This window comes from Priapulus caudatus, unplaced genomic scaffold, assembly GCF_000485595.1.
Source record: "Priapulus caudatus unplaced genomic scaffold, Priapulus_caudatus-5.0.1 Scaffold1519, whole genome shotgun sequence".
Classification (NCBI taxonomy): domain Eukaryota; kingdom Metazoa; phylum Priapulida; class Priapulimorpha; order Priapulimorphida; family Priapulidae; genus Priapulus; species Priapulus caudatus.
The window spans coordinates 51,049-60,622 of record NW_014578580.1 but is presented as its reverse complement, the minus strand read 5'-3'; positions in this window follow the sequence as shown (position 1 = coordinate 60,622).

Sequence of the window (9,574 nt, the reverse complement as noted above, 5' to 3'; positions counted from 1 at the left end):
ACAATAATAATAATAACAATGATAATACCAATAATAATACAATAAGGTGATCGACGTAATATGCGTGACCGTACCTCGCCTACTGCACTATATATAACGAGTGTAATGAGTGGCCTATGCGTACTTGGTAAGCCTAAGCGTAACCCTAACCGTAACTGTAAGGACAGCAGTAACCGTAACGTTAACACTAAGCATATCAGCTACATAATAATAACAACGTACAATAGTAATGATATCAATAATGTCAATCATAATAATAATCACAATAATAATAATGGCAATAACAATAGCGGTAATAACAATCATAATAAATACGTTGCGGCTCCAGAAGCTGCTCGATGAGAAGGTGTGGGCAGTAATAGCGCCTGCCGAATGAGAACAGTAACAGGTGATGATGTGCTTAGGGCAACAACAGAGGCCTAACTGTCACCGCAGGCTGCATTGAAGCAATCTGCAGTCTATCTCTGTCATGCATAATATGTGCTAGCATTGTAATGCTTCTGTGTATGTGCAATGGAAGCAGCATGCATCGATTGGGAAAACGACCAGGTGGCGTTTGAGGACACGTACTGACCCCGCAGAATTTAGTAATTATTCTGAAATGTGAAGAACTATTTCTGTGAATTCATAGATTTTCAGTAGTTGTTTGCTTGACTTTGGGGCCTACACGTATGCTGAAATCATTCGTATAAATTCGCACGTGGCAATGCCTAGACAGACATTGCATTGTTCCGAAATGTGAATTGCTAAATGAGAACATTATGAGCCAAGGGCGCGACTACATTTTTCAAGCCATGGCATTACATTTCGTCTACAGCGTATAAACAGCTGCGCAGCTAAGTACGTTAACATGTGACATCTGAGCTCATGATGCTCACAACGTTGGACATCAGAAGCTACGGGGATGTCATTGGGCCTTTCTGAAGCTAACGTCCTGACATCCCTGTCAGTCTTTCTACCTTTCTTGAGAAGTTGTTGCAGGTGTGGTCAATACAGCCTGATGAAGTCGAGTAACTCAGTGCCGTTGCACCTGTCGCCAGTGACAGTCGCATGTGGCTTGGCATCCGGCGTGGCATCCTTGCTGGCTGCCGGCGCCATGTGAGCCGCAAAAAGGTGCAGCGATCGAGGAACGAAACCTACATGAAGAAACGTACAGCAGTGAATTAATCAATTATACGACACAGTTCAACGCAAACTGTTCAACAGTTCAAACGGTGAAAGAGGTGCAGCGAGGGAGGAAGGAAGACATACATAACCAAAGGTAAAACACTGAATCAATGCATTATACGACACAGTTGGAACGAGGCTGTGAGACTGTCCGCCCGATGATCGAAACTTAGGTGCGCATGGGCCAGAAGCTTTATCATCGTGGTGACGACCACGTCCATTGACAGAGCATCCTGCTCCACCTGCGGTCTCTCGTGCACCTCATTGCATTGAAATGGTGCGGCGATTTACGGCAACGTCCGGGGTTACGAACTTCACGCAGAAAATTTGTCCACTCTCAATGAAAGCTTCCCCCAAGTTATGGAATTGGAACTGATCAAAGTAGATAGCTTGATGAAGCCTTTATCATGCCCGCTGTTACACCTGTTACTATACTGTTATTTGAATGCATAAATGCTGAGGACAATCGCCTCAACCACATAACGTTGTATTTGCTCTTCTGATAGAATTCTTCCTCTCATATGTTCCCTACCACTTTCAGCACAACTAGCATTTCACTGATAACACGACAACGACTGTTTCATTGTATTACTCCTAGTGCTATAGCTATTCAGCTGCTACTGCAGTGACTATTATTAATAGAATTGTTACTATCACTAATGCTCTGCTACAGTCACTATTATTAATAAAATTGTTAGTGTCACTAATGCTAGTCGTGTGTTATTACGACAATTACTACAGACATTCGTACTACCTGTATTACTATAGCTATACGTATGGTACTGCTAGCATAATTCAGCATTAGTACTGACATTGCCACTACTCCGATTATAATACCTACACCCATATCACTGCTAGTACTACACCTCACGCAGCCACTGCAGCTACTGATATAGCTATAGCTGTGTTCCTGCTACAATTACTACTCACACTGCCACTAGCACTACTACCATAGCTGCACCTGCACACTATACGATGAACACTATCTGTTGCGTGATGGCACGGTCTCGCTGCGTCTTGGCGTGCGGCGAGAAGGTCGCGCAGGTCAGCGCGTGCGCGACGCTGCGCCGCCCTCGAGGGCGCTACCGAGCGCGACCAGACGCGCGAGCAATACCGAGAATGTGGCGCGGCCGCGTCCGCCGCCTCCCCCGCTCGTCTGCAGGCTGCCGGCGGCTGAGAGTTTGCGTCTTGCGAGCTCGAGGACATGCAGCGAGCCGTCGTGCGTGCCCCTGCTGGCAACGCCCAGGTCAGCGACGACCATCGCTGGCACAGGCTGAGCAGTGCTGCCGCCTGGTCGTGCGTGAGCGAGACGCACGGGGTGTTGTGGTGGAGCAGCTGTTCGGCAACGCGGGAGATGGGCGTGACGGCCAGTCCCGACGCGGGCTATGCTACTGACGCTATCGTTGCCTGCAAGACACACCAAATGCACACGTCAGAGACAAAGAGAGAGAGAGAGAGAGCAGGGACAGAGGGGGTGATGAGGGAGAGTGGGGAGGTAGAGGTCCGTTATAGTCGAGAAAACATGTTGACTGCATGTAGAATCGCTGCACCACCTACCTTGCGCTCGACGTCGTGTGCAGATTTGGCGACAGTGCCACTGGCGACGCACGTCCTGTCGATATTTGAGTACAGTGTGACTCGCGACGCACATCGTGTCTATATTTCCGGACAGTGTCACTGGCGACGCACGTGGTCTTGATGTTCGGGCACAGTGTCACTCGTGACGCACGTGGTGTGGATATTTGGCCATAGTGCGACTCGCGACACACTTCGTCTTGATATTTGCGGACAGTGTCACTCGCGATGCACGTCGTGTGTATATTTACGCACAGTGTCAGTCGCGACGCATGTGGTGTGCATATTTGCGCACAGTGTCAATCGCGATGAACGTCGTGTGGACATTTGGGCAGAGTGTCACTCGCCACGCACGTTGTGTCCATATTTCGGCACAGTGTCACTCGCGATGCAGGTCCTGTGCATATTTTGGCCCAGTGTGACTGGCGACGCGCGTGCTGTGGATATTTCGGCACAGTGTCAATCGCGATGCACGTCGTGTCCATGTAAGTTCAACTGAAGTACACTGATGATATGCCGCCTGATGACTATGAGCCTTGCAGCTGCACGCCACATGACGACAATGTGGATGTCCAAGACGACATCATCAAACATTCAGTGCACAACAGAATATGAACATGCTGAACAATAAAGCGGCATGGCATTTGGTAACGTGCAAGACATGCTTACGATATTACACGCTAAAAACAGCATTTGCCAACCACACGTCATTCAATTAGTCTGTGTGACAATATGTGATGAAACTCAGAGATTCTATAGTTGCACATAACACGAAAACGTTTGGGCCAAAAATAACTTGTAAAGCAGTACTTGCGAATTGTAGTATAGAAAGCTTGTTAGACATTTGCCTGTTACTCTACACAATTGCTGTTACTGAAGCAATAACGCTACATGTCATGGCAGTGTTGAAAACACTGCAGAACTCACGCAATAGTTGCTTTGATAGTTGAATTCGGCATCCACCACACATTGCTTCATCCATATATATGAAGAGTACATAATAACAGAGTACATGGATGCATGTCATCCGCACTTACACATCGACATTGTCCATATTTTGACGCGGCATGATACGCACGTGGTGTGGATATTTGGCCATAGTGCGACTCGCGACACACTTCGTCTTGATATTTGCGGACAGTGTCACTCGCGATGCACGTCGTGTGTATATTTACGCACAGTGTCAGTCGCGACGCATGTGGTGTGCATATTTGCGCACAGTGTCACTGGCCACGCACGTCGTGTCCATATTTCGGCACAGTGTGACTCGCGATGCAGGTCCTGTGCATATTTCGGCCCAGTGTGACTGGCGACGCGCGTGCTGTGGATATTTCGGCATCGTGTCAATCGCGATGCACGTTGTGTCCATGTAAGTTTAACTGAAGTACACTGATGATATGCCGCCTGATGACTATGAGCCTTGCAGCTGCATGCCACATGACTACAATGTGGATGTCCAAGTTACATCATCAAACATTCAGTGCACAACAGAGTATGAACATGCTGAACAATAAAGCGGCATAGCATTTGGTAACGTGCAAGACATGCTTACGATATTACATGCTAAAAACAGCGTTTGCCAACCACACGTCATTCAATTAGTCTGTGTCACAACATGTGATGAAACTCAGAGATTCTATAGTTGCACATGACACGAAAACGTTTGGGCCAAAAATAACTTGTAAAGCAGTACTTGCGAATTGTAGTATAGAAAGCTTGTTAGACATTTGCCTGTTACTCTACACAATTGCTGTTACTGAAGCAATAACGCTACATGTCATGGCAGTGTTGAAAACACTGCAGAACTCACGCAATAGTTGCTTTGATAGTTGAATTCGGCATCCACCACACATTGCTTCATCCATATATATGAAGAGTACATAATAACAGAGTACATGGATGCATGTCATCCGCACTTACACATCGACATTGTCCATATTTTGACGCGGCATGATGACAAGCTCGATAGTGGATGGGTACCTAGACGCTGCATGACGAGCAGCTGCACGCGGCATGACGACAAGCTCGATAGTGCATGGGCACGTAGACGCTGCATGACGAGCAGCTGCACGCGGCATGACGACAAGCTCGATAGTGCATGGGCACGTAGACGCTGCATGACGAGGACGACGGTAGATAAACAGCAGCTGGACACAGCATGCAGACGTGAACGCATGACGAGCTGAACGCACGATGCAAACTACAAAGGCATGACTGTGTAGTATGAATGAAATATGGCGATGTCTGACATATCAGACCAAGTGCATTCACGCCATATCTGCATCAGTGTCAATGCCAACATGTGCAACGTCAGCCATCGGGACATCAGCAATGACGTTGACCGTAGCAAACTCCTGCCATAATAGATCTGCGTTTTGCTGTCTGGCAATGGCAAAGACTTCTTGCCCATTGACTATGATGGTGCGAACGTCATTAGCATGAAATGTAGCGTTCCGACAATGCCACTGATGCTCAAATGCTTTTCGTGCAGCAATGTTGGCTGCTTCCAGACCAGTGCCGGGAAAGCCACTAACAAGCACCATCAGTGCCCATGGTCGGAGATATGGGTCATTAGTCATGCGAGACCCATGCCCATTATTATGCTGTTGTAATCGTCGCCGAATACAAGCAGTCTCACCGACATAGGCATAACGGCATTCTTTTGTGCTGACAATGACGTACACAAAGCCCATATTCACATCTGGAATGAGGCTTAGCATACCTGGCAGAGGATTATGTACGTGGTGCAGAATGCGTGGTGCACCGGATCGGCAATCCAGGGTTTGCAGTACATTGTCAATGTGACAAGCCCAACGCGAGGGCTGACGCAGCAAACTCAACATGGCGTGAATAGTGTCCTCGGGATCTGTGGTGACAAACGTGAGGTCGTCGAGCATTTGCACACGGCTCAATAAAACGAGCAACTGCTCTCTTTCCCACAGGCGATATTCTTTGCACTTTTCGCTCAACTGAGTAGCAACATGTGGCAGTGTCTCACCAATCGACTTGTGAATCGTGCTGCAGACAAAGTATGCTAGTGGATATTGCTTCCGCCATGCCCTTGTCCTGCTTTCGCCAACAAATATGGGTACTGTTGACCGCAACTTCACATGAAACTGGCACCAACCTGCTGGTATGTGAGTGACGTCAAATTGTCGCACACCAGGAGGTACTAGTTTGACAGTTATTTTGATGGAAGCAGGCACGTTGTCATCATTGTGGAGCGCACATACAACACACAACTGTCCCTGTGAGAAACGAGGACATGATTCTGTAGGAGAAATGTTATTGTACGTCAGGCGCATCACCGCACCAACAAACACAACAAGCGATTGTGGCTCCTGGCATTTATAATTCAATTGCCGTGATACTACCGCATTTGCATCAAGCACCTGGCCCCAGCCGTTTCTATTTGATCCCTCGCATGAAAAGTCCAGCACTGAACAAGTGCATCGGCCATCTTGAGCGCCAGAAATTGTGCTACAATGTTTTTGCTCGCCTGTCTCGTGCCAACAACGCGCAGAACATGTGCTGGAACATCATGCCAACCTGCAACGCAATGTCGAGGGATGCAATATGGCCTGACAATGGCTTCAAACTGTCGAATTTCGTCGTCTGTGACATTGCCCATGCGAAGCAATTCAAGAAGCGTCTGTAGCTGTGGGTCACGCTGAGATCGAATGTACTGCTTCAATGACGTCACTTTGAAAGACGTTGTGAGGTGATAACTGGCCCAGATTGGGGAACCCGACACTGGTGGGAGCTGTCGTGGATCACCAGATGCCAGCATTAAAACGCCACCCATGGGAACGGGATTGTCTCTGATATGGCGCAGAATCAGATCCATGACTGCAAATGTTTCTGCAGACACAAGTCCGATTTCCTCAATGATAAGGACGTCTATACGCTGGAGAGCAGCCAGGCGGATAGGACAACGAACAAGATAGAACAGACTTCTTTCTGCCATACTTGAGATTGTATACCGCTTGCTATCTAAAACAGGCATGCCAAATAGCAAATGGATGTGTTCTCCACCAAGTCTTCTTGCTCGTTCTGATGTCATGGCAATTAATTGAGCATTGAGACCTCGCGACAAGGCATACGTTTGAGCAAGCAGTAAAATGTGCGTTTTGCCAGAACCAGGCGGACCAACCAACAGTGGTGATTTTACAAATGTTTTGTCTGCATCGAACAACTGATCTATGGCCAGTTGACAGTCATGCAGAGCTGCTTTCTGCTCACGAACAGACAACTGCGACTGCCCTGGTGCTGCAACAATGCGCGGATTGTAAGGCACGACCTGCTTCATCTTCAGTTGCTCACAGCTAGGGAAGTCTGGCATGAGGTGGTTCAGTTCATGAAACAAGGTCTCAACAGCGGCAATTCGCCTTCACTGTTGCAACTGGGTAACTTCCTCTGTTGCATGTTCAACCACAGCGCGTTGCAAATACAAAGGCAGTGAGTCAAACACTAGCTCCCCTTGAAGGAGGAAACGCTGTAATCCATCGATCAAGGCCTGTATGAGCTTTGCGAAGCGACGCGTGCCAATAGCTAACCACTGCAATTGGTCCTTCACATATCTCCTTGCAAGGCACCTAACATCTTCCTCTGTTGGCGCTTCAGCACGTATGAGTCCAGAGCTGCGAAAAGCATCAATCATTGATGGAGCACTATATAGGTCGATCTCTGTGACAAAGTTGCCAAATGACAACATCAGGTGAATGAGAAACCTGGAAAATTGTGTTGGGGTGACCTGTGTAAAGACCACAACATTTCGTTTCGTCTTTGTTATATCAACGAAGCGTAGGTACATTGCGGAATATTCACTATCCTCTTCATGTGCATTGTGTTCGCACTGAAGATGCTGAAAGATTGCATTGTACAGGTCCTGGGCATGTTCAGCTCTTACAATGTCAGGGTCGTCCTGCATGGCACGGAGGTACTGGCAAGCGGCAGGCACATATGCAGGCCGCAGTTTCACAAGCCGACACCCCCCATCAATCCACAAGCACACACCAAGATGTTCATCTGCAACATACTCCTGTCTATGTGTTCGGTGAAATGTAAACCATTTTGAATACACTTCAAGGTTGTCAAACAGAACCAACTCTGGAGGTCGAAGGGAAAAAGCCGTTGTCACATCTAGATAATACGTCCCTCGAGCATAATCTTGCATGGCCAGTGATTGACTTTCAGTAAACTGTCGCCAATGAGGTAAATGACGCCTTGCCTCAACAGGTTTCAGTTGACCTCCACCACTATCAATGAGTACAATTGTCTGGGCATGCTTGACAATAGCAGCTCTGTACTCCGGTGGCATCGTCGACACATGTGTCATGTCAGTTGGGTAAGTGACGTAAGGCAGACCCGCACAAAACTAGATCATTTCAGTAAGAGCTATTTCCCTTGCCAGTGAGTTTGCATGCTGGTTACATGATTTCATGGCTTGCCCCGTAATCTTGATGTTGATCGGTTCGTGCACTTCAGCATGCATCGTCTGACGATCATTGCCAAGTATGAGATCTGAAACTTCTTATCGCAAAACTGAACATTTGTGCATGCTTTCGTCGCAACAAACAAGCGAGGAACTGTTGGTATGAAATGCTCATGAATTTGTGCCGGATACTGCCATCTGCCACCACAGAATTCCTTAGCTGGTTTCCATTTGTCAGTCATTGGGTCAACATTACCAAGATCAAGATACTGAAGCCTTTGCAAAGTCTCGTCATCATACAGCGCCTCTCGTTCATCGAAGTGGTAGTGTAGGCTCGCAGGATGACGCTGAACACGACAGAGGAATGTATCATCCGCAGCCCGTCGTTTCTGGCATAGAGACCCAGCTTTCACACAGCTGTGTGTTTGTAATTGACCAGCCAATGAGTACAACCTGTAGTATTCCTCTGCGTTCGATACAAGTCCTTCGCGAAGCAATGTGTCCATATCAGTCATCGCAGAAGCAGAGAAAATGTCCTTCAACGAACAGCGTATGCGCTGAAGTGACACATATGCTCAGGTTCCGGAAACACTGTGATACCCCCGTGGATGTGTGGTCGATTTCCAAGCGCCCCAGTACTCTGAAATTCATACCGCATCCACGCACACTTGACATGTCCAAGAGGACGTTCAGGGCTGCACTCTATGTAATTCCACAGATAGCGACTTGCTCGCTCCCATGCACGACACATGAGGACAGCATAGTTTTGCAGAGTTGCATCTCGCTCAAGACTATGACACTGCCGCACAATAGCTTGCCGAATTGGCCAAACTCCCATCGTAGCACTGTCGTTGCATGTCAAGGTGATGGAGTAGTGCCACGCACCCTCAGATCGTAGGAGTGCTGACAAACGCTTGACTTCACGTCGAGCATCTAACTGGTCTAACTGTAAGATACTTTCGTTGTCTTGCAATTGTTGACTGCTGTGCTTGCGAGTGAGGTGCTCCAAACCTTTGCGACACGCTATTTCAGCGGAATTAGTGTTCAAATTGGCATTAAGGACAACATCGAAGTTGAACTGCAGATAAGCCAAATCGCGTGATGTTAACAGGCTGCCATCCATAAGACGTACGTACATATGCTGTATTAGTGACGCAACATGAAGACTTTGAGGGAAATGCCCCATGTGCGTAAACATGATTGATGGCAAAGCTCCAGTGATGGCCGCTCCATGCATACTCCAGAAGATGCGTGGAAACAGCTGTGCCTCAGGATACAGAAGGGCAACACTCCAGTCTGGAGTGCGTGCACAGATCAACTGAAGAACTTTCTGTGCAGCAACAGGTGGCTTTTGTGACCTATTTGTGCGATGCAAAACACGAATGTGGTTCTTCAGCA